The sequence below is a fragment of the Magnolia sinica genome, chromosome 5, assembly GCF_029962835.1.
Source record: "Magnolia sinica isolate HGM2019 chromosome 5, MsV1, whole genome shotgun sequence".
Taxonomy (NCBI): domain Eukaryota; kingdom Viridiplantae; phylum Streptophyta; class Magnoliopsida; order Magnoliales; family Magnoliaceae; genus Magnolia; species Magnolia sinica.
In genome coordinates, this window is record NC_080577.1 from 57,737,837 (window position 1) to 57,764,972 (window position 27,136).

The window sequence follows — 27,136 nt, forward strand, 5'->3', positions numbered from 1 at the left end:
AATGTTCAAGAAAATTTTAAATTTTGAAAAAAGAAAACTGTAATTTTATAAAAATCTAGATTTTGAAAAAAATAAAATTAAGAACTTTGAATAATGTTGATAATTTTGAAAAAAAATTTTGATAAAAATATGATATTTTGAAAATGAAAATTTAAAAAATTAAACAAAATTGTGAAAAAATTGATAAAATGTAAAAAAATATATTTTTTAAAAAAGAAAACTAGATTTTGTATTTTGACAACAAAAATTGAAAAGTTATATAATAAAAGTGAGATTAAAAAAATGATATTTTTAAAAAGAAAATTTAAGAAATTAAACAAAATTGTGAAAAATTGACAAATTGTAAAAAAATATATATTTTAAAAAAGAAAATTAGATTTTGTATTTTGATAAGAAAAATTAAAAAGTTATATAACAAAAGTGAGATTTAAAAAATGATATTTTGAAAAAGAAAATTTTAAAAATTAAACAAAACTGTGAAAAAATTGATAAATTGTAAAAAAAAAATATATATTTTAAAAAAGAAAACTAAATTTTGTAAAAGAAAATGTTAAATTTATTTAGTTAAAAGAGTTTTGGATGCGGTTGAAACTTAGTCTGACCCCTCATCCAAGTGGGACACACATAATGAGTGGGTTGGATATGTGAATCACCTTTAGGCAGGCCCAATATATGATTATGAATGTTTTAAGGAAACCTTTCTCCACTACATTTAAATGAGTTACTCGTTAACTTTATAAGAGTAAACTCTGTGGGGTTCACTGTTATTTATTTATTTTATCCACTTCATTCATCCATGTTAACAGATAATTTGAGGTTTAAAGAACGAAAAGGAAGCATATCCAAAGCTCAAGTGGACCACACCACAGGAAATAGTGTGATTGAACCTCTACCATTTAAAATTTCTTGGAGGCCATAGAAGTTTTAGATCAAGCTGATGTTTGTGCTTTCTATTCATTTATATATTTTTGATATTATGAACAACCTTTAACTGTTTTTGGACAATCTGATCAGTCCGGACATGAAGAGTAAATAACTTCAGATGTTAAAATCAAAATTCACTCAAATTGTTGATCAATCTTGTTTGCCCAATATATTTCTCATATGTAGTATGATCGAGGCGAGTAACTAGTCAAATTGAGGGTAATGATCAGTAAAATAGAGTGAATGGACCAGACATGTAAAATGAGCCCATCATGATGTGTGTTGAACATCAACTTCGTGCATTTGATGTCTCCCCTTTAGCTTATGAGATATCTCAAAAGTCATCCGTATACGAAACTCAAGTGTTAATTACCATCTAAAACTATGTGAAGACATCTAAAAATATATAAACAGTACAGTATTGGATGTCATACCATTTTGGGGCCATAAAAGTTTTGGATCAAGCTGATTTTTGTTTTTTCCCTTCATCTGGCCCTGTATGACCTAATCAACATATCAGATGTCAAATAAACAGTATAGTAAGCCTTAGGAAGATTTTAATGATGGATATCCAATTACTATTGATTTCATGTGGTGTGGTGCACCTCAGATTTCTGTGGTGGGGTCCACTACAATTTTTTATCTGCCTCATTCTTTGGCTCATGACGTAAAATGATATCTCAAAATGGATAGACGGTGTGGATATAACAAATACATCATAGTGGGGCCCACAAAACTTGGTGGATGTTGGACGGTGCTCTATGGGTCCCACCATGATGTATGTGTTTCATCCAAGTGGGACACACATAATGAATGGGCTGGATCTATGAACCACATCTAGGTGGGCCCAATAAATGATTATTTTTAAGGTCGTGACCCACCATGAAATGGTGCATCTGATTGACGGGGCAGATCCAAAGTTCAAGTGGACCCACCATAAAAAAGAGTGGGATAGTGACACCCACTATTGAAACCTTCTTAGGGCCCGCCGCGATGTTTATTTGAGATCTAACCTGTTTATAAGTTAATACAGACATGGATGTAGTTGAAAATTGGTCTGACCCCTCATCCAAGTGGGACACACGTAATGATTGGGTTGGATATGTGAATCACATTTAGGCAGACCTAATATATGATTATGAATGTTCTAAGGAAACCCCTCCATTATATTATGTGGTGTGACCCACATTTAGGATGATGTGTTGTATATCCTTGCCTCCCCTATGTTTCTCCATCCCATTTTTGGACCGGGTAATAATGTAAAAATGTTTTAATTTTTAAAAATTTTTGTTGGTAAAAATGTGTGTATGTGTGTGTGTGTGTGTGTATATATATATATATAATTTTTATATCATATAAATGGAAATTTTTTTATATATAATTAAAAGGTAATATTTAAATGATTCGTAATATCACATGAAAAAGAATTTTGAAAAGTTTAGAAATTTTAACTATGTTTAAGAAAAATTTTGAGAACAAAATAATGCTTTTGAAGAAAAAAAATTGGCATTTTGAATTTTTAAGAAAGAATTAAAAATATGAGAAAATTTTTAAGATTTTGAAAATAAAAATTCAAAATTTGTATTTTAAATATTTTTGAAATATTTTATAATAAAAATAATATTTAGTTAAAAGAGAAAAAAATATACATTTTGAAAAAAAAATGTTAAATTTATTTGTGAAAAATAAAATTACTAAATTATCAGGCACATCCACTAATTGAACCTTTATTCGTTTTTGGACAATATAATCAGTTCAAATTGAAGAGTAAATAACTTCAGATGTTTAAATCAAATTTCACTAAAATTGTTGATCAATCTTGTATGCCCAATATCTTTCTCATATGTAGCCTGATTGAGGCGAGTAACTAGTCAAATTGAGAGTATTGATTAGTAAAATAGAGTGAATGGACCAGACATGTAAAATGGGCCAAATATTCTGGTTAAAATTGTGACCCAACTTACTGACCTCGTGAGTACCTAAGAATTGATGTTAGTAAGTTTTGTGGGCCCCATCATGATGTGTGTCGAACATCAACACTGTGGATTTGATGTGTCCCCTTTAGGTTATGAGATATCTCAAAAATCATCGATAAATGAAACTCAAGTGGGCCATACCATTTAAAACTATGTGAAGACATCCTAAAAAATATAAAAGCACTTGGTGGGGCCCACATGAGTTTTGGATGCGATTGAAACTTGATCTGACCCCTCATCTAAGTGGGACACACATAATGAGTGGGTTAGATATGTGAATCACATTTAGACAGGCCTAATATATGATTATGAATATTTTAAGGAAACCTTTCTCCACTACATTTAAGTGAGTTACTCGTTACCCTTACAAATTGTGAAAAAATTGATCAAAATTGTGAAAAAATTGACAAATTGTAAAAAAATATATTTTTTTAAAAAGAAAACTAGTTTTTACATTTTGACAAGAAAAATTGAAAAGTTATATAACAAAAGCAAGATTAAAAACTCGATATTTTGAAAAAGAAAATTATGGTGGGCCCACTTCAGATTTTTATAGGCTTCATTTTTTAGCTTATGTAATAAAATTATATGTTAAAATGGATGGATGGAGTGGATAAAATGAATAAATCATGGTGGGCCCCACAGGATTGACTCGGTACGCTTGGGAACGGATTGGCTACTCCTCCTGACACCATCCAATGGCTGGTGGTCGATGCTCTGTGGCCCCCACCATGATGTATGTGTTTCATCCAGCTGTTCATATATTTTTACAGATAATTTTACAATATGAGACCAAAAATGAGATACATCCAAATCTCAAGTGGATCACATTACACGAAACTGTGTTGAATGAGCGTCGACCATTAAAAACATTTTGGTAGCCATAAAAGTTTTGGATCAAGCTGATTTTTGTTTTTTCCCTTCATCTGGTCCTGTATGACCAAATCAACAGATAGGATGTCAAATAAACAGTATAGTGGGCCTTAGGAGGATTTTAATGGTGGATATCCAATCACTATTGTTCTCATCTGGTGTGGACCACTTGAGATTTATATCCCTCTAATTTTTACCATAAAGCTCTAAAATGATCTTTAAAAATGGATGAACGGAATGGATGAAACACATACATCATTGAAGTGCCCACGGAGCACCGTCCATGGTCTCGCCCAAAATTGGCCGCGGTCTCCCCCAAAATTGGGCGCCCAATCCCTCTGCCCTCTCTCTCTCTCTCTCTCTCTCACTCCTGCCCTCTGCCCTTTTTCCTTCATTTCCCTCATTTTTTTAGCTCCATTTTTTCCTCCATCTGCAGATGCGAAAAGCATCGTCCGCTCTCTGTCCGATATGCCCGATCTTTCCAAACCCTCCTTCCCTTTTTCCACCGGCGCAACATCCCCTCCACTTCCGACCCCCCCTCACCACCCCATGTGCAAGATAGCACCGACGGCGCAGTGGAGCGCCGGATCCGGGAGGCGGAGGACCGGCTTCGGGAGGCGATCGAGGAGCTACAGCGCCGACAGCGCCATCCCCGCGGCCGTCACCCACCTTGCGAGCATACCGATGAGTCGTGCGTCTCCGTTTCCATCTCTCTCTGGGTGTTTGATCCAAAGAAGGGAGGGAGCCGAGACGATGCCCTCCCTACCTACGCACGCCCTGCTCAAGATCCAAAGAGGTATCTATCTCTCTCAATCTCTCTCAATCTCTATGCTGATTTATGAATTTGGGGGATTTAGTAATTTGTGGATTCCCGATTCGATGTGGACCCCCATTTAGGGATTTGGGGATTTTAGGGCTTATAGGTTTGAATGTGGACCCCGATTCGGGGATTTTCTGATATTACAAATTAGGGATTTGGGGATTTTAGAATTTTAGGGATCTTGAGGATTTTGATGTCTCTTCTTATCAATCTATTGGGTCCTAATGTGGAGGAAATATGGATATATGATGTGTGTCCATCTGATGGATGGTTTTTATTGCTTAATGGTGGGTGCCTTAAAACTTAGGTTAACTTCCATGTTAGATGCTAAATGGGGTGGCGTTGTCCATTTTGTATTTGATAAAATGCTTCATTATCTGGTCATTGTGGATATGTAAATTCCCATTGGACTTGTTCCCTTGTAGCAATATTGATTGTGTGTCTTCTCCTCTCTGTTAATAGCCTTCCCATTGGACGCGCTGTTGCAGGCCATTTTTTTCCCCTTAGAACGGGCATTACAGCCCTGTAACGCGCAACTCTTCCCACTGTTACCGTTATGTAACGACCTTTATGACCATTCCAGTAGAGTTTTTGAATACCTTGATCCCAATTGTATGCATATGCTCCATCAGCTCTCTATATGCTAGCATGTGCATCTCAATCTTCTATTGAAGGCTTCAGCCTGTGCTGGTTGGAAATACAGCCATGAAATTGTGTCCCTTGCACATGAGAAAAAAGTAGGTACTTGAAAGTAACAATATTAGCATCCTTTGAACATTCTCTTTGATGAATACTTCTAGCACCACATTTTTTGGTGTACCTAGAACAAATACTTATCCAGTGCATATGATATGGCTTGCAAGTTGCAATGTAAGTGTCTATATTAGTAGCCCAACAAGTGCTCTTCACAACTTGAAGCTTATTCAGTGCCTGGCATTACTCATGTGGGTTAGACTTATGAACTGTTTTTCATGTCATGTTTTCTGTGTTTGGTATATGTGGACCCAAAAGTGGTTTCTTGATGCGCCCCTTCATGGTCACAATTAATATATTTTCAGTCCAAAGAAGATGATGGCCATGTAATTGATGGTATCTTCTCTTCAACTCCAAAATGTAAGGCTTGCAAAGGTAGCACTTAGGCCTGGTGCGGGTAATATGGTGAACGGAATTCTGTGGAAGCTACTTTTACTGGAGGTTTGTCATTTTCTGTAACATTCACTATACTCAAATTAAGGGGTCATTAGAAACCAGGTTCATTTGAATGCCTTAGCCCTTTCGTATATATTGATTCAGGGAAAAAACTCACTTCCACTACCGAAATTGGAGGGTGATGAACGTGTAAAAGCACGCTCTCTGGCAACTATTTATTCACATCCGGTGGTATGTTTGTCATTGCACCTTCCCTTATTATTATTATTTTTTCCTAGAAATTTTACTTCAGGAAGAAGGGTTTTCACGTTTTCATTTGCTAATATTTATTATTGAGGAATTCTACCACGGTAGCATGCTTCATTGAGTTCTGTGAAGTGTACATTGGAATATGTCCAATTTACATGTGGTGCCTGTGCATGGTGATCAGCTCATCGATTTTGTGGACCTGAAAAGCAATGGTATCTGACTGTTCTAGCCAAGCATCTGCTCAGTGGTCTGAAGCGGACAATTAACCCAAAAAGAGCAACTGTACGTACATGTTCAATGGGTAAAACTTGCAATAATTTGGTGGTCACACTCTAGTCCACATGCGACAGATGTGCTGAGAATATAGGACATACACCTCACACACTGCTTGAAAGTGACATTGTCAAATGACACCTTGCCAACTTAATTAGCGCCTGGATTTCATACATGACGGATTTCGGACGCCAATGTGATTCCCAAGTTTTAATCAAGTTTACAACCGCTGTGGATGGACTTTTTCTTTTTCTAAATGAACAAGAAAGAGCATGTTTCCTCGCCCCAACAATGTTTTACTGTGCTTGATATTTCTTCCTTGTTTTATCATTAATAATGCTTTTCTTGAACTTCAGGTTCCTCATGAACCATCCTTGCATATGGATGATTTTGTCCGCATCAAAACCGGCATGCATGCATGTGTTAAAATCTATAACACAACAAAAAGGGTATTACTCTTACCTATTTCCTTTTCATAGGACTTAATATTTTGTCCATTTAAGGGTCTGGATGGTTATTCAATTCAAACTAAATTGATCTTCATCACAAAGAATACCAAGTACATGGTTAATGCATGGGACTGGGGGCAGTGTGGTACAATTTCAGCTTACTCAGATCATAGGGCTGTTTGCACTTTGATACATGTCCAAAAACCATTGGCCCCTTGCCATCAATGTTTCCATTGTTGTTTGAGTCAGTTATTCTTTACTTAGTGTCTATTAGAAAAGGAATTGTGGCTTTCCTAGTGAAGGAAATTTGAGTTCGCAATTCCTCATGTTACGCTAATAGCTTTTCTTAAGAATGAAATGCAACATTCTTGAAACAGCTGATCATAAGTCTTCGTCATTGTTATTGACCGCTTTTTGCTTCAATTGTTTTATCAAGTTTGCTAATGAGTTCAACATTTTATTTTATTTTATTTTATTTTTTCTGCTTCTCAGACTTTCATACAAGTGAGGTTATTGAAAGACGGTCTATGTTCAGTTCAGGATGAGAGTGCAGGTCAGTTCTTTTTCCAGAACCTACCCCAGCCATTTTTCTAAAATAGGGTTTGAAGGCTATGCCTATTACATATAATTTTATTACATATATAATCTTATTCCTTATATTGTTTCCCAGTTATATTTGTGTTGGTTTCAAAGTACAGGTAGCGAATAGAAATTGTTGGTCGATTGTGGCTTGTAGACAAAGGGATGAGTAACCAACAATACAAATATGGGAGGCCTTCCCCAGGTATCCAAATGCTTTTAGATATATTTATGTTGTTTTTAAATGTATTAGGTCGAAATTGATGGAGCAGACTCGGATGTGCATCGGAGCTATCTGGAGGTTGAGCGGGGGTCCCTGGAAGATGGGAACTGCTGTTATGACCATGATAAAGCTGTCCATTTTCTATGGACAACATTGGAGTGGCCTGGCCATTTGGACAGGCCATGTTTATGTATTTACTTGAAATTGATGGAGCAGACCCGGATGTGCGTCAGAGCTATCCGGATGTTGAGCAGGGGTCCCTGAAAGATGGGAACCGTTGTTATGACTATGATAAAGCTGTCCATTTCCTATGGATAGCATTGGAAGGGCCTGGCCAATTGGAGCAGGCCGTGTTTATATTTGTATTTGCAGGGACCACACCCTTAACCTATAACCTAAACCTATTCTCAAATCCCAAAACCTATAACTACAACCTAAACCTATAACCTAAACCTATAAACTATAACCTAAACCTATAACCTAAACTCAATTTCCTAAATTTTAACCTACAACCTAACCTAAACCTATACTTATTCCCTAAACCTATTCTCAAATCCCAAAACCTATAACCTATAACCTGAACTTATAACCTAAACTCAATTCCCTAAACCTTAACCTATAACCTAACCTAAACCTATACTTATAACCTAAACCTATTCTCAAATCCCAAAGCCTATAACCTATAACCGATAACCTGAACCTATAACCTAAACTCAATTCCCTAAACCTTAACCTATAACCTAACTGTAACGCCCTGAAATTCGGGGGTCGAGCATAACTCAGCTCCCGAGTTCTAAAACATCACTTATGCAACATATTTAATGATGGATGTATGTTGACTGTATTAGTGCAATAAACATGGGATAGATTAAGCCAAAACACAGATATGATTCAGGGATAAGTGAATAAAGCAAGCGGAAGACTTATAGTAAAATGTGTACAAGTGTAAATCCCTGAATTACATATACAAGCCAGATCGTATGAAAGTGTTATTTAACAAAATTGTAAGTATCAAATTACATCATTTAGATTCCCAAAAATAATCCCAGAGATCCCGCGCATCAGACCAAGGCTCGCTAGAACCCGTCTGAAAACTGCATATAGGAGAAGGCAGCCTCGTCATCATCCAGCTCCCGCTCTGCCTCAGAAGTCGCATCCACATCTGCAACATCAGAGCCTAAGACAGAGTCTGGTGGGTGTTTAACACCGCCCCAGAAATGTGGGAGTGAGTGATCAACTCAGTGGAACAATAAGGCACTGGTTAACATGTTATCAGTTCAATCAAACAGTAATGATAAAGCAGGACAATTAAATAAATCCTAAGTACTCTTGTTAATGCAAGGATGAATGCAATATGATGCGTGCCCTCACGCATACACCCTCAGCGTCTTCATCTTACGTTACGCATGACATCGCCTCAAAGTACGCCACATCTACAAAGCACATGCAAATGGGGTGCATGGATATGATTACCAAGTTGTTATTAGTCCATTTCACATAGCAAGATTAGGAAGCTAAGATACCTTCCTCATTTCACCATCCAAACCGTGATCCATACTAGGGTCGTCAATCCTAGAAATCTCATACGATCATATAGTTGAGGTCGTAGCAAAGGGCTCGTCACCAATCAATGCACGCCTTTCATGCCCTTACTACCACAGTTCGGCTCGTCACCTCCTTGCGGTATTCAGGTATGCTCGAGGTCACTACAAAGGGCTCGTCACCAATCAATGTAGGCCGACAGCACGAATATAGTGTCCCATACCACCATAATCGGCTCACGAGTTGAGTTGCTCACTGGTCACTATGGGGAGGCTCGTCACCCCAGCGTAGGCCGACAGCTCGACCACGGTGTCCCATACCACCATGTCCGGCTCATGAGTCTTAGCGGATCAAGTACCATAGTTAATAGGATTTCACTGGTAAGTTCGGTACCCTAGATTCAAACAGTAGCGTCCAATACATGGTGAACATAGATCGGACAATCGGGTTACTTGACGAACTCGACTTGCACGAGCGCACGTTGAATTGAACGACATAGAGTGCGCAAACACTCCGCGTGGCCAAACCACTGCCGATAATTCTAATACGGCTCAGGTTTGTCTAATACGTCCTACGTGGCGAAAGCAATCTCAGCCACGAACATAGGGTCAATTACCGATTTCCTGGACTAAGGCATAGTCCCAAACATCTTACACTACAACAGATATTCATATGGAATGTAAGACAGTAATGGAACAACAACTTAAATCATGGTACATACGCATCTGAAGAATCTCAACTTAACATAAATGTAAGCATAGGTAATGCTTGAATTTAAATAACATGGAATGTAACTTGCATAAAGGAAATCATGCACATCAATAGGAGTGTTGAGAATCACTTCTCAACGCCCGCAATAAGTGTAATAAGTTACACTTTAGATCATTCATGCATTTCTACAAACACTTAGCATACATGGAACAACATACATGACGTATGTTGAAAATACATGCACTTAGACAATTCCTTTTATCAAGGAGTTGTCATACATGCATCTAGCATACATACATGACAAATAATCATGGCAAACACAAGTGCATATTTTATACGTATACGGTACTTTATAAATACACATAGAATACACAAATCTCAATATGGCACATGTATATCAGGAAAGCAACGTAAACACAACATTTGGCATGTGAAATCTCATCCATAACAAGAATAAATCACTAACTGGGATTGAAAGCCTTGAAAACCATAACCTATACACTTAAAGTCCGCACCTTAAGCAAAGAAAGAACCACCGAACTGATTTAGATGAGTTGTCTTCGTCAACGGCGATAGGATACCCTAAAACAAGGATAGAAACGAGATACAACAACATCAAGACTAATCTAAGCTCTAATACAGGTTAGGGTTAGGTTAACTTACCCCAAAAGAACTTAGAATCGTCAGAAGAACGATTCAAAGTGAAGGTTCAAAGATGAAGAAGAACAAGGAAGAATCCAAGATGATTCACCAACTTATCTCTCTCACTTCCTCTCTCTTTTCCACTCTCTTTCCAAGCTAGGGTTAGAGAAAATTCGTATGGAAAAGAGGGCTAGGGTTTAAGGACTTTAAATAGGCCTATTCTTGATGAAAATAACTCCAGGGTCAAGGTATACTTAAGTTATAACCAAAGCATGCCTTTCTCGATCCAACGAAGCACTTCTGGTGGGCCTATAACCACGAAAGGTCGGACTTAAGCTCCTTGACCATGGATCTAGGTCAAGCTGAGTTTTCGTACCGACCGGCTCTTCAGATCAGCCGTGGCGGACCACACTCAATTCAACGGTCACGGAATCTCGATCAGGTCCACAAGCACTAGGATATGCCTGGGTCAACTATCCTGATCAGAGGGTGAAATTGGGTCAGAATCCAACGGTCAGATAGCTTAAAATCGTCGCACAAGCGACACGACTCAGATTTCATAGAAGCTAAATAAATTCCAACCGTTCTCACACTCATCACTCCGAGCTCAAACAAATTGACTCAGAACATCACATGGACTTGATTTTCAAGGTGATGGTCAAGCCCAACTCGGTGATCGCAACAGCCTAAGATCATCGCCATCGGACTTTCGACGCGCAGTCCAGGTCCGATCCAGATCTTCCAAAAATTTTCCAGAACAACTGAATTTAGCGATGGATCTCAGATTTTAGAGTAACTTAGCGCTCACTAATCTACACGTTTAGAGCCATGCAGATACAATTTAAAGTGATTGATGCGAAATTCACAAGCAATCGAGTAAAGCGCTAATTACCCCAAAAACAACTACTTAAGGAAAGATTAGCACAGAAATTCCAAGGTCGTTACAATCTACCCCCCTTAAAGAAAATTTCGTCCTCGAAATTCATACCTTCATATAAGCCTCAAGGATCAGAGGGTAGGTCTTTCTGACCTCAGCTTCAGATTCCCAAGTAGCCTCTTCCACACCATGATGCGTCCATAGCACCTTCACAAGAGGGATAACCTTGCTACGCAATACCTGCTCCTTCCTGTCGAGAATACGCATCGGTCGGAGTACATAAGTGGCATCCTCACTCAACTGCACTTGCTCCCAACTGATAATATGCGAAGGATCAGGAACGTACTTCTTCAGCATAGAAACATGAAATACGCTATGCACGCCCGCAAGAGGTGTGGGCAAAGCGAGGCGGTATGCTACCACTCCCACTCGATCCAGAACTTAAAATGGACCAATAAATCTCGGCGTCAGCTTCCCCTTCTTACCAAACCGCAGAACTCCCTTCATAGGAGAGACCTTCAGAAAAACATGGTCTCCAACCTCAAACTCAAGCAGTCGACACCTCATATCAGCATAACTCTTCTGCCTACTCTGCGCTGTCAGGAGTCGACGTCGAATGATGTCAACCAACTCTGAAGTCACCTGCACCAACTCTGGGCCAAGCAAACTACGCTCACCAATATCTGCCCAACAATGTGGTGCTCTGCACGGGCGACCATACAATGCCTCATAGGGAGCCATGCCGATACTCGCCTGGAAACTATTATTATACGCGAACTCTGCATACTGAAGACAATCATCCCAACTGTCTTTGAAATCCAAAACACAAGCTCGCAACATATCCTCCAGGACTTGATTCATGCGCTCCGTCTGCCCATCTGTTTACGGATGAAACGCGGCAGTCTTGAACTTCGCCACACCCATTGCTTCCTCGGATACGAGTCCGTAAGATAGATGTAAAACGCGTGTCTCTATCGACACAATCTCCAGGGGAACCATGCACACGCACTATCTCCTTGATATACAACCTAGCCAACTCGTCACAGAGTAAGTGACTCGATCGGTAAGAAATGCGCCGACTTTGTTAATCGATCGACGATCACCCAAATAGAGTCAAATCCCTTCCTCGTCCTCGGCAACCCGTAAATAAAATCCATAGAGATGAAATCCCACTTCCATTCAGCTATGGGCATGGGTCGAAAGCAACCCAGAGGTCGGCGATGCTCTGCCTTGACTTGCCGGCACGTGAGACAACGAGAAACAAATTCAACATCTGGACCTTCATATTGTCCCACCAATAAGACCTCTTCATATCCCGATACATCTTCGTGCTACCTGGATGCATCGCAAGTTTAGAACTATGGGCTAACTCGAGAACCTCACGTCTCAAGTCAGGGATGTCAGGAACACATAACCGGCCACGAAAACGTAGGCCCCCATCAGAACTAACACTCCAGTCGGAGTTCTCATCTGTACCAACCCGCTGCCTCATCTTCACCAAAAGCTCATCATCTGCCTGAGCTGCAACGATCCTCTCGTCGATAACGGGCTGTACACGAATGTGTGCGATAACCTCATACGGCTCAACCACCGTAAGCTTCTGCTCAAAATCGCGCACGAACTCCAACATATCCCACTCTGCTATCATCAGCGGAGCCGCAAACTCAATAGCCTTCTTACGACTCAACGCATCTGCCACAAGGTTCGCCTTACCCGGATGGTAAGAAACATCGAACTTAAAGTCCTTCAATGTTTTCATCCATCTGCGCTGCCTCATATTCAAATCACGCTGCGTGAAAATATACTTAAGGCTCTTGTGGTCGCAAAAGAGCTCGAACTCCTCACCATAGAGGTAATGTCTCCAAAGCTTTAATGCGAAGATGACAGCTGCTAATTCCAGGTCGTGCGTAGGGTAATTCTCTTCGTGTTTCCTCAACTGACGCGAAGCATAAGCAATCACCCTGTCCTTCTGCAACCCAGACCAATGCGAGAGGCGTCAGTATATATAATATACTTAACCCCTTGCTTTGGCAATACTAGCACAGGGGCGGACATCAACTTGTCCTTCAGCTCCTGAAAAGCTAACTCCGCCTGCTCACTCCAAGCAAACTTCAAATCCTTCCGTGTCAGCTGCGACAACGGTCTGGCAATCTTTGAGAAGTCCTGAATAAAGCGTCGATAATAGCCTGCAAGACCCAGAAAACTCCTCACCTCAGTAACTGAACCAGGCTGCTTCCAGTCCTGCACTGCAGCTACCTTGGCAAGGTCGACGGCTATTCCTTCCTTGGACACCACATGTCCCAGGAACTTGACTTCCTCTTTCCAGAAATCACACTTCTAGAACTGTGCGAAGAGCTGATGCTTCCTAAAAGTATCCAAAACCGCTCTTAAGTGCTCCTCATGCTCTTCCCGGCTCGCCGAATATATCAAGATGCCATCAATAAAGACAATGACGAATCGAAACAGGAAAGGCCGAAACACCTTGTTCATCAGATCCATGAACACGGCCAGTGCGTTCGTCAGACCGAACGACATCACAAGGAACTCATAATGACCGAAGCTGGTCCTAAAAGCGGTCTTCTGCACGTCCCCATCCTTGACGCGCAACTGATGATACCCTGACTACAGATCAACCTTCGAAAAGTACCGTGCCCCCTTCAATTGATCAAACAGATCATCAATCCTGGGCAAAGGGTACTTATTCTTCACAGTTATCAAATTCAGCCTGCGATAATCAATACACAATCGTAAGGAACCATCCTTCTTCTTCACAAACAGAACAGGTGCTCCCCAAGGAGACACACTAGGCCAAATAAAACCCAAATCCAGCAAGCCATCTATCTACTTCCTCAACTCCTCCATTTCACTCGGAGGCATACGATAGGTGGGTAAAGAGATGGCGCCGCACCAGGCATAAGATCGATAGCAAAATCAATCTCACACTGAGGAGGTAATCCAGGAATCGACTCAAACACATCTTCAAATTTCCGAACTACCGGTGTACTAACTAACGCCGATTCAGCCAAACTCTCCAACAGAGAAGAATAATAATCAATACGAAGAGGGTAACTGACCTGAACTGGGAAAGTAACAGTCTCGCCCTCAGGTCCATGGATCGTCACTGATCTAGCTTCACAATCAATCTCGGCTCGCATCCTCGTGAGCCAATCCATACCCATAATAACATCGTAGTGATAAAGCGGTGCGACTAAGAAAGCCAACAACATGCATTCCATTAATCAAAATCGTCGCAATACAAGTAGTGCAGAGAAATACATGAATCACGACTAGGAAAGCATGAAAACAACAACATCTAACACTTCAAACAACCACAACTACAACAACCACAAACAACTACCACACTACAACACTCCAACTACAAGCCAACAATGGCTACACATAGAAAGAAACCCAAACAAAGCAAAGACGGCCACGACGATGCTACTCGTCTGAATTCAGGAGATGGAGGCGAGCACCCTTATCCCGCAAGCAACACAGATAGACTTCAAAGTCCGAGACATCTTCTTAACTTGTGCTTAACAAGGCCTCGAAGATCAACCATCTCCTAGCGTAAAGCCTTGCCCTTCTTCAAGCCGTGTAAGACGGCATCTCTCGGCAACCCGCTCTGCGCCGCTCGCACCACAGAGGAGAGCGTTATCACTCGAATCTCGTGCCTCATCCTTCCTCGTCTTGCTCGCTTCTTCCTCGACTCCGCACCACCTTCAAAGATAACTCTCATCATCACCGCTCTCGGACCGGCCTCACCCTCCGAGGCAAGCCGACCAGAACCAACTCCATCAGCTTAAGAGTCCTCAAATTGATATAACGAACAGGAACCGGCTTCTCAGCTCCAAGCCTATAGCAAAACTCATGTGCAATCTTGCAAATGAGGCGGCTAAAGAGAAGCGACTCAGTCCTTCTACTCGAACGAGCGATGAGAATAATCTGGCGCAGGGCGTACGTCGGCACACACAACTTCGCTTCCTGCCCCACCTGATACAGAAAATCCACCATCAGGCGCGTACACTCGCTGCGGTTACTCCACCTTGGATATACATTGAACGTAAAGATGTGGTGAAGCAAACGGAAGTCGTCCGTCATGAAGGAAGCTAGAAGACTCCTATTCGGCTGCCATTCGACCAGACGACCACACAAGGATCGGGTGCGACGATCCCTCTCGCGCACACTGTCCACATTCTTCTCACTGGCATGCACTTCACCAAGTGGCACTCTCAGGAGGCGGGATATCAAAGCAACATCGACGATACCCACACGACCGCTACCACAAGGAATCTTGAACTGCAAAGGCTCCAGCGAAGGCTCCAGAATGTTGGCCTAAAAGGCCCGAACAGTGCTAGCATTCGCGCGATACTCGCCTTCGAACAAGGGACCCCAACCAGCCCCTTCTAGGCGCTCCAACAAGAAGAACTCACCAAAGAGCCGCGGATCGACATGAGCCTCAAAAAGGACTATACGACCTTCATAGACTCCATGCGACAACTCCGCCAACAAGGTCCTACTAACGGGAGCTCGAGGATCGAGGTCCCGCTTCGTCTGGAATTCACGTGTGGCGGACGTGCTAGCGGCGGCACCTCTCGGCCTCCGTGCACGGGTTGGGCGGCTCGGCCTGGCTTCATCTACGAGCGCTCTCTTCTTCCCCATCAATGAAAGAAGGGAAGAAATGGAAAAGATGGCCGTCACAATTTCAAAGAGGGCCATGAGAAATGAGAGAGAGAGAAATAGGAAGATGGTGAAGCTTCCACACAACTATTAGCCAAATAGGGAAAGCAAGGGCTCAAATGAGAAGGAAAGAAGGAGAAATCAGCAATGGGAAGGAAGATTTGAAGATGGGGTGATGGGTTTGCACGAAAAATGGAGGAAGATGAAGATTTGGGAGAGATTTGAGAGGGTTTGGAGAGGTTTTTGAAGAAAGGGAGAGCTTAGGAGTGGGTTTTGTGAAGGAAGTAGGTAAAAGGAGTGGTTTTAAAGGGAAAACCGTGGAGGGGTGGGCCACATTAGGCCGAGGAACGATCGGCCCGCGTTGGCCCGGCCCACCAAGCCCGCTGACCGACGATCCCTCGCCGAACCGGCGATGGCATCGCCGGTCTTTGGACATATCGACAATGCCTTGCCGTTTTGGTGTGGCCCTCTGGTCCCCCATGGTCCAAAACATGTGGTCCCCCCTAGGTCCCACAGAAAACGCCCCGATTAGCCCCTTGCATAGTTTGACGCCTATCGGGTCATTTTTGACAGAAATCTGGTTCAAATAACGATTTCTGGAAGGTTTAAGGATGAAAAAAGGGAAGATAGACCGTCTAAACGTATTAATAGAGGGTCTAGGAAAGGTTTCGGGTCGCTGTGTGTGATCAGGTAGGAGTACAGACTCGATCTCGGTGAAGGTTTTCAAGAAACTTTCGCCGATAGAAGCTACAAAGCACAAACACAAAAGCGATGATAGACCCGCACCCAAATACACTAAAGTGATGACAACGTGCGGTGTGTGACCATAACCCAGGTCCGGTTTAATCCAGATCATGCTCTGATACCAACTTGTAACGCCCTGAAATTCGGGGGTCGAGCATAACTCAGCTCCCGAGTTCCAAAACATCACTTATGCAACATATTTAATGATGGATGTATGTTGACTGTATTAGTGCAATAAACATGGGATAGATTAAGCCAAAACACAGATATAATTCAGGGATAAGTGAATAAAGCAAGCGGAAGACTTATAGTAAAATGTGTACAAGTGTAAATCCCTGAATTACATATACAAACCAGATCGTATAAAAGTGTTATTTAACAAAATTGTAAGTATCAAATTACATCATTTAGATTCCCAAAAATAATCCCAGAGATCCCGCGCATCAGACCAAGGCTCACTAGAACCCGTCTGAAAACTGCATATAGGAGAAGGCAGCCTCGTCATCATCCGGCCTCCCACTCTGCCTCAGAAGTCGCATCCACATCTCGCAACATCGGGGCCTAAGACAGTCCGGTGGGTGTTTAACACCGCCCTAAACGTGGGAGTGAGTGATCAACTCGGTGGAACAATAAGGCACTGAGGTTAACATGTTATCAGTTCAATCAAACAGTAATGATAAAGCAGGACAATTAAATAAATCCTAAGTACTCTTGTTAATGCAAGGATGAATGCAATATGATGCGTGCCCTCACGCGTACACCCTCAGCGTCTTCATCTTACGTTACGCATGACATCGCCTCAAAGTGCGCCACATCTACAAAGCACATGCAAATGCGGTGCATGGATATGATTACCAAGTTGTTATTAGTCCATTTCACACAGCAAGATTGGGAAGCTAAGATACCTTCCTTATATCACCATCCAAACCGTGATCTATACTAGGGTTGTCAATCCTAGAAATCTCATACGATCATATAGTTGAGGTCGTAGCAAAGGGCTCGTCACCAATCAATGCACGCCTTTCATGCCCTTACTACCACAGTTCGGCTCGTCACCTCCTTGCGGTATTCTGGTATGCTCGAGGTCACTACTAAGGGCTCCACCAATCAATGTAGGCCGACAAAGACGAATATAGTGTCCCATACCACCATAATCGGCTCACGAGTTTAGTTGCTCACTTGGGTCACTACGGGAGGCTCTCACCTCGACGGCCGATAACTGACCACGGTGTCCCATACCACCATGTCCGGCTCATGAGTCTTAGCGGATCAAGTACCATGGTTATTAGGATTTCACTGGTAAGTTCGGTACCCTAGATTCAAGCAGTAGCGTCCATACATGGTTAACATACAGCGGACAATCGGGTTACTTGACGACCTCGACGAGCACGAGCGCACGTTGAATTGAACGACATAGAGTGCGCAAACACTCCGCGTGGCCAAACCACCGCCGCCAACTCTAATACGGCTCGGGTTCGTCTAATGCGTCTCACGTGGCGAAAGCAATCTCAACCACGAACCATAGGGTCAATTACCGATTTCTGGACTAAGGCATAGTCCCAAACATCCTACACTACTACGATATTCATATGGAATGTAAAACAAGAATGGAACAACAACTCAAATCATGGTACATACACATCTCAAGAATATCAACTTAACATAAAATGTAAGCATAGAATGCTTGAATTTAAATAACTTGGAATGTAAATGCATAAAGGAAATCATGCACATCCATAGAAGTATTGAGAATCACTTCTCAACGCCCGCATTTAGTGTAATAAGTTACACTTTAGATCATTCATGCATTTCTACAAACACTTAGCATACATGGAACAACATACATGACGTATGTTGAAAATACATGCACTTAGACAATTCCTTTTATCAAGGAGTTGTCATACATGCATCTAGCATACATACATGACCAAAAATCATGGCAAACACAAGTGCATATTTTATACGTATACGGTACTTTATAAATACACATAGAATACACAAATCTCAATATAGCACATGCATATCGGAAAGCAACGTAAACACAACATTTGACATGTGAAATCTCATCCATAACAAGAATAAATCACTAATCGGGATTGAAAGCCTTGAAAACCATAACCTATACACTTAAAGTCCGCACCTTAAGCAAAGAAAGAACCACCGAACTGATTTAGACGAGTTGTCTTCGTCAACGGCGCCAGAATACCCTAAAATAAGGATAGAAATGAGATACAACAACACCAAGTCTAATCTAAGCTCTAACACAAATGTTAGGGTTAGGTTAACTTACCCCAAAAGAACTTAGAATCGCCAAAGGAACGATTCAAAGTGAAGGTTCAAAGATGAAGAAGAACAAGGAAGAATCCAAGATGATTCACCAACCAATCTCTCTCACTAACTCTCTTTTCCACTCTCTTTCCAAGCTAGGGTTAGAGAAAATTCGTATGGAAAATGAGAGCTAGGGTTTAAGGACTTTATATATAGGCCTTAAAATGATGGAAATAACCCTAGGGGTCAAGGTATACTTAAGTTATAACCAAAGTACGCCTTTCTCGATCCAACGCAAGCACTTCCGGTGGGCCTATAACCACGAAAGGCCGGACTTAAGCACCTTGACCATGGATCTAGGTCAAGCCGAGTTTTCGTACCGATCGGCCGGCTCTTCAGATCTGCCGTGGCGGACCACACTCAATTCAACGGTCACTAAATCTCGATCAAGTCCACAAGCACTAGGATATGCCTCGGCCAACCATCCTGATCGGAGGGTGAAATTGGGTCAGAATCCAACGGTCAGATGCTTAAAATCGTCGCGCAAGTGACACGACTCAGATTTCATAAAAACTTATCAAATATCCGACCGTTCTCACACTCTTCACTCTGAACTCAATCACGCGACCCAGAACATCACATCGACTTGATTTTCGAGGTGATGGTCAAGCCCAACTCTGTGACAATAGCTTAAGATCATCGCCATCGGACTTTCGACGCGCTGTCCAGGTCCGATCCAGATCTTCCAAAAATTTTCCAGAACACCTGGATTTAGCGATGGATCCTGGATTTCAGAGTAGCGCCCACTAATCTACACGTTTAGAGCCATGCAGATATAATTTAAAGTGATTGATGCGAATTTCACAAGCAATCAAGTAAAGCGCTAATTACCCCAAAACAACTACTTAAGAAAGAATTAAGCACCTAATACTTCCTATAACCCCCTTAAAGAAACCTATTTCGTCCTCAAATTCCCAAAACCTAACTTCACTATTTAACCTAAACCTAAACTATGCTATAACCTATAACCTAACCAGTAAACTATAATGCGACCTTAAACCTTCACGAGGGATAATAACCTTGCGATCTGCTCCCTATCCAGAACCTACGAAAACCTATTCTCAGTGGCATTATGCACGCCCGCACTTGCTCCCTAATACGTGCGAAATCGACCGTAAATCTTAACCTAAGACCTATGAAATACGTTATGCACGCCAAGAGGTGTGGGCAAAAAGGCTAAGCTACTCCCACTACGAGAACTTAATGGATCCTATAAAGGCGCCTTCGGCTATATGTCCTTCTTAGGACCGCAAAACTTTATAGAATTGAGAAAAATATGATCTAGCCAACGAACTAAATCGACGCCTCAAGAAAGTAATAACTCTTACAGACTTGCTGATACTAGAATGTTGTTCGGACAACCTCTACGCTAAAGTCGACGTTAATGAGGACAACCTTATTCTCAAAGTCACTGCATGCAGGCCAATCTCAAACCAAGAGGAATACTACGAGGAATACGTCACCAATTTACGCCCAAACAATGTGGTGCTTGCAAATACAACGCCTTGAATCACAAATGATTGTTCTCACTCGCACGAAACATTATAAATACTCAGGACAATCACCCAAGCTGTTAAAGGAAATAAAGGAAATGAATATCGATGAATAGCGAAAATAATAGCAACAGAAAATAAATATCTGTAAATTCTACGCGCTTAGCGCTCAAAATCTCACATCATTTGCGGAATTAAAGTCTTGATTACAACATTCACCACCATCTATACATCCCATAAAAGAATAATTAAAGATACGCGTGTATCGAATCATTCAACCACAACCAAGGGATTATAGTGGTTCCTCCTTGATGTTCACCAACTGCTAAAGCCAACTGCAGAGTAACGCTTTACTCCATCCTAATATCCTTCGTTAATCGAGGATCGAGCATCACCTAACAAAATAGGTCACTTTTCCTCGGTTCACTCAAAACCTTTAAAATTAGTGTCTATTTGTCTTTGTCTGGGCTTCGGCATGGGCATGATTAAAAAAGCCCAGAAGTTTTCCGGCTGCTCTGGGATATCAATACAACAAGACTCGGCACGTGAGACAAGACAAAATGAGGACATATTTCCCACAATAAAGGTAAAAAATATCACCGATTATCTTCATAAAAATATCACTGATTATCTTCATAAAAATATCACTGATTATCTTCATAAAAATATCGCCGATCTTCAATCGTACTACATCGGGTTTCTAATTCTAATAGATTCTTAAATTAAACTGGTTCTCTTAATTGATTTTGATTCCAAAGAAAGCGAATAACAATTCCTCTCGTATAGCAAATTAGCATTGCTTCTCCAGATCGTGTGAATGGCTGCCTGAAAAGCTGTAAAAGGAAAAAGAATATTAAAAAGCACACTTAGCTTAGAAAATCGCGCCCGAACTCCAACATATCCCACTCTCACATCATCTTGAAGCCGCAAACTAATTAATTCAGCGCATCGATTTCTTCTGAGATTCGTTGGTCCATTTACCGGGATAGATAAGAAAACATCATCTTCTTGATATGTCGTCTCTCAATGGAGCTCCAGGACTAGTCTGACTAGCAGCAATAACTATTTGAAAATATTAGGCTTCAGGCCAGACCTGCTCGAACTCCGTCAACGCTCCTAGAGAGTGATGTCTCTCCATCGTCAAGCTCTTAATGCGGATCAACACACCCAAAAATTCAGTCGTATGCGAGGGTCGAAGGTTTGAGTCGAAGGTTTTCAAGATGAAGCGCGCGATGCAATGCAAATGCAATCACCCTGCTCTTCTTCGATCGATCGCATCAGACACATTCTGGATTCCGGACTACTCAATAAGGCGTCTACGATAACATAATTTACCCCCATTTGCTGCATACTCACGGATCGAGGAACTTGTCTGACGGCTATGTAAAAAAGCTAACTCGCTAGGACTCAGTCAAGATGCAAGTTCAAATCCTTCCATGTAAAATAAACTTGTCGATCTTCGACACGATGTAGTCTTCAGAAGTCACGACCTCTAAGCGTCAACCTAAGGTCACCAAGTACTAAACTCCTCAACCGATGGAGCAGTAAGGACATTCGAAACATCTAGGAACTAGGCACCTAGTGAAGTCGGCTATAGCCTTGAAAGTCTTGATGTGACAGTGTTCGGGAACTTGACTTCCTCTTTCGAAATCTTGATGTAGCTCAATGCATGAAAAGTGTCTTGAGTTCCCTTTACAAACTCCTTGTACTCTCTTGAAGTCCTCGCTCTGCAGCCTCGACTTGAGTCTTGTCTTGATGAGTAGTGTCTCGCAATAAATCAAACGATGAATCCTTGTACTTGTGAGCGCTTGTTGCTTGTTGTGAGGCTTCAGCTTCATGACATGTTCGCCGATTCCTTGAGGACGAGCTTCACTTATGCAAGAACTTTACTATAATGGCCATTGAGTCTTTTGGCACCACAAATCGGTCTTACGACGCAAATGGCGCAATGCGATGATAAACTATAGCAACTTTAAATCTTGCCCCCTTTTCAAATTAGTGACAAAACACGTAACAACCAAGATAAACATAAAGTAAAACAATCAACTGGCTTACCTGCAAAACAATATTCAATATTCAATTATTCAACATTCAACGAGTTTCATTCAACTAGTTCACAAACCAGCCTACTCCCTCCGAGTCACAACAAAGTGCCAGCATGCTACTCCTCTCGAATAAAACAATAAAACACATCGTTAAGCAAACAAACCATCTGCATCCTCAACTCCTTTTTGTCATAATACTGACAATAGGAAACAACAATAAAGCGAGAACTAAATAAAGATATATAGAGTAAATCATCTGAGGAGTTATGAGAGTATAACAAAATAGTGATAGAGATACGACAGTGAAAGAGATACTCAACATAGCATCACATAGAATAATTAACCAGCATACAACATAGATAGTATCCAACTCAGAGAAGAATCACCAACCAACCAAGTGCTAATATAAATAGGGTTATATTAGAATACGAAATATATAAAGGGTATCTCGCCCTCGAGTGTCCATGGATCGTCACGAAGTGCTTCACAATCAATCTCATCTCGCATGAGCGCATCCTCGTGAGGAATAGGGAGGTGCATAGCATACCTGCATAATTGCCTTTGTTTAATTTCGTCTAAGATAAATTTGCGCATGTACTTGAATTGTAAATCAAGAGCAACAGACATTCCAATACATTTATATTCTCAACTTTATCCTCTAAAGCCAACAACATGATTCCATAACATCTGATGAAGCATTGATCGAATAGAACGAACAAATCAAGAATTCAATATGAGAGTCAATCTTTTTAGTTTAAATGGCTAACTTCACATTGACGATTTCCTCGATTGGCTTTTTGAAGTTAAGTGATTCTTCGTCTGTATGTAAATCCCTTAAGCAAAGAAGATTAAGCTTGTGGCCTACAAGTTGAAGAGCAGAGCTTCAACTTAGTGGGAACAAATTCAACTCGAGTGGACGAGACAGATAAAGGCGCTAATTTGCATGTGGTCGCGGATGAAGCAGTTGTTACACATGCGATTCCTCACTAGCAACTATGATCAGGTATTATCCTAACAAAACGAAAATTATTGGATCAGTAAGGGAACGAGGATACAGATTAGACACAAAGATTTTGTGGAGAATTCTGTACTTGGGTAACAAATACCTTGCGGGAAGCGCATTCCCTTTTTGTGTCCATTGAACATCCATGTTGCACAAATCTCTAGTGAGCATGCATTTTTTAGACATTGAGGGTTTATCAGTTAAGTTATGGATAGGAATACCCTCATCATTCACAGGAATGTCCATAAGGGCTGAAATTAAATGACGATCAATGTCAAAAGGCCCTTCTCTAGTAGATATTTTAAAAGTTAAATTATCCTGTGAGAAAGCACTAATACATGTAAACATGGATTGGACAATGGACCGGTATGCAGGCCCACCCCCATGTAATAAGTTAACCCAACCTACAGCTTCAAGCATAAGAAGGATGTCAAAAGGTGCAATATGATTAATATCAACAGGATGTTCAACAATAACATTACGTAATCTAATGTCCTTAACATATGATGGATCATCATTGGGAATAAGAAGATGACGCTTGGAGATAATGGTCGATCTAGAGGAAGAAGAAGGACCACGGGAAGTAGTTTTTCTACCTCCAGAAGCCATTTGCAACAAGGATATCAAGGAAATAAGAAGTTACAAAGGATTGAGAAGTGGGTTTACACAAAATAGATTTTTCAAAATCCAAACCCCAAATCTCAATGAAATCCAAAATACAAAGCTTAAAGCTTGAAAAGAAAACAATCTAGACACAAATCTGTAAGAAAAACGTGATTTGGAACACTAACCTTGAAGAACATGAAAGATGGGTTCGACAAGTCGAAGCACGGCTCCTTCGAGAAGAAAAACGAAATGAGGAAGAAAGCAAAAATCCTCAAATTTAAGTGATTCCCGTGATCTACGACTGGTCGTGGATATCTACGACCGGTCGAAGGTCGACTGGTCGAAGAATGCCCAAAAATTCATATTTCTTGCAAATTATACAAAAAATGGAATTCAATCTAGCAAATATATATACTATAATACAAGTAGGCATAAATAATCATTTTAAAATGCACATGCCAAGATCAAATTTCATCTTTTTGAACCTGCTTTTATCGAGAGGTTTTGTGAAAATGTCAGCTCGTTGATCTTCGGTAGGAATATATTCTAGAGATATAACTTTTTCTTCTACTAATTCCCTTATATAATGAAATCTAATGTCAATGTGCTTAGTACGAGAATGCTGAATAGGATTTTTTGAAATATTTATCGCACTGAAATTATCACAATGTAATAACATAGAATCCTGTTTAATTCCATAATCACTTAGCATTCGTTGCATCCAAACAAGCTGTGTACATGCATTACCAGCTGCGATATACTCAGCTTCAGCTGTTGAAAGTGATATAGAATTTTGTTTCTTACTAAACCAGGAAACTAGACAATTTCCAATGTAAAAACAACCACCACTGGTTGATTTTCTATCATCTAGATTACCAGCCCAGTTAGCATCCGAGTACCCAGCTAATTGGACACTGGTCTCATGAGGATACCAAAGACCGAGATTTACAGTACTTGCGACATATCTAATAATTCGCTTGACAGCAATCAAGTGAGATTCTTTTGGATCAGATTGATATCTTGCGCAAATACCAACACTTAGAGAAATATCAGGTCTACTAGCAGTTAAATATAACAAACTACCAATCATACTCCGATAAAGTTTTAAGTCAACATTTTTACCATTAGAGTCTTTTGAGAGTTTCAGGATAATACTCATAAGAGTATCAAAATTCTTGCCATTCTCAAATCCAAATCTCTTGATTAGATTCAAAGCATACTTAGATTGTGTAACGCCCTGAAATTCGGGGGTCGAGCATAACTCAGCTCCCGAGTTCCAAAACATCACTTATGCAACATAATTAATGAATGATGTATGTTGACTGTATTAGCACATAAACACGGGATAGATTAAGCCAAAACGCAGATATGATTCAGGGATAAGTGAATAAAGCAAGCGGAAGACTTATAGTAAAATATGTGTACAAGTGTAAGTCCCTGAATTACATATACAACCAGATCGTGTAAAAGTGTTATTTATCAAAATTTATAAGTACAAGTTACATCATTTCAGTTCCCAAAATAGTAATCCCATAGATCCCGCGCAACAGACCGAGGCTCGCTAGAACCCGTCAGAAAACTGCATATAGGAGAAGGCAGCCTCGTCGTCATCCCGCTCTGCCTCGACGTCGCATCCACATCTCGCAACATCGTGGCCTAAGATGAGTCCGGTGGGTGTGAAACACCGCCCCGAAACGTGGGAGTGAGTGATCAACTCTGGAACAATAAGGCACTGGTTAACATGCTATCAGTTCAATCAAACAATAATGATAAAGCAAGACAATTAAATAAATCCTAAGTACTCTTGTTAATGCAAGGATGTATGCAATATGATGCGTGCCCTCACGCGTACACCCTCAGCGTCTTCATCTTACGTTACGCATGACATCGCCTCAAAGTGCGCCACATCTACAAAGCACATGCAAATGCGATGCATGGATATGATTACCAAGTTGTTATTAGTCCAATTCATACAGCAGGATTGGGAAGCTAAGATACCTTCCTCATATCACCATCCAAACAGTGATCCATACTAGGGTCATCAATCCTAGACATCTCATACGATCATATAGTTGAGGTCGTAGCAAAGGGCTCGTCACCAATCAATGCACGCCTTTCATGCCCTTACTACCACAGATCGGCTCGTCACCTCCTTGCGGTATCCAGGTATGCTCGAGGTCACTACAAAGGGCTCGTCACCAATCAATGTAGGCCGACAGCACGAATATAGTGTCCCATACCACCATAATCGGCTCACGAGTTTAGTTGCTCACTGGTCACTACGGGGAGGCTCGTCACCCCAGCGTAGGCCGACAGCTCGACCACGGTGTCCCATACCACCATGTCCGGCTCATGAGTCTTAGCGGATCAAGTACCATGGTTATTAGGATTTCACTGGTAAGTTCGGTACCCTAGATTCAAGCAGTAGCGTCCATACATGGTTAACATACACTGGACAATCGGGTTAATTGATGAACTCGACTAGCACGAGCACACGTTGAATTAAACGACATAGAGTGCGCAAACACTCCGCGTGGCCAAACCACTGCCGCCAACTCTAATACGACTCGGGTTCGTCTAATGCGTCTCACGTGGCGAAAGCAATCTCAACCACGACCAAAGGGTCAATTACCGATTTCCTGGACTAAGGCATAGTCCCAAACATCCTACACTACGACAAATATTCATATGGAATGTAAAACAGTAATGGAACAACAACTCAAATCATGTTACATACACATCTGAAGAATATCAATTTAACATAAATGTGAGCATAGGAATGCTTGAATTTAAATAACTTGGAATGTAAATGCGTAAGGGAAATCATGCGCATCCATAGAAGTATTGAGAATCACTTCTCAACGCCCGCATTTAGTGTAATCAGTTACACGTAGGTCATTCATGCATTTCTACAAACACTTAGCATCCATGGAACAACATACATGACGCA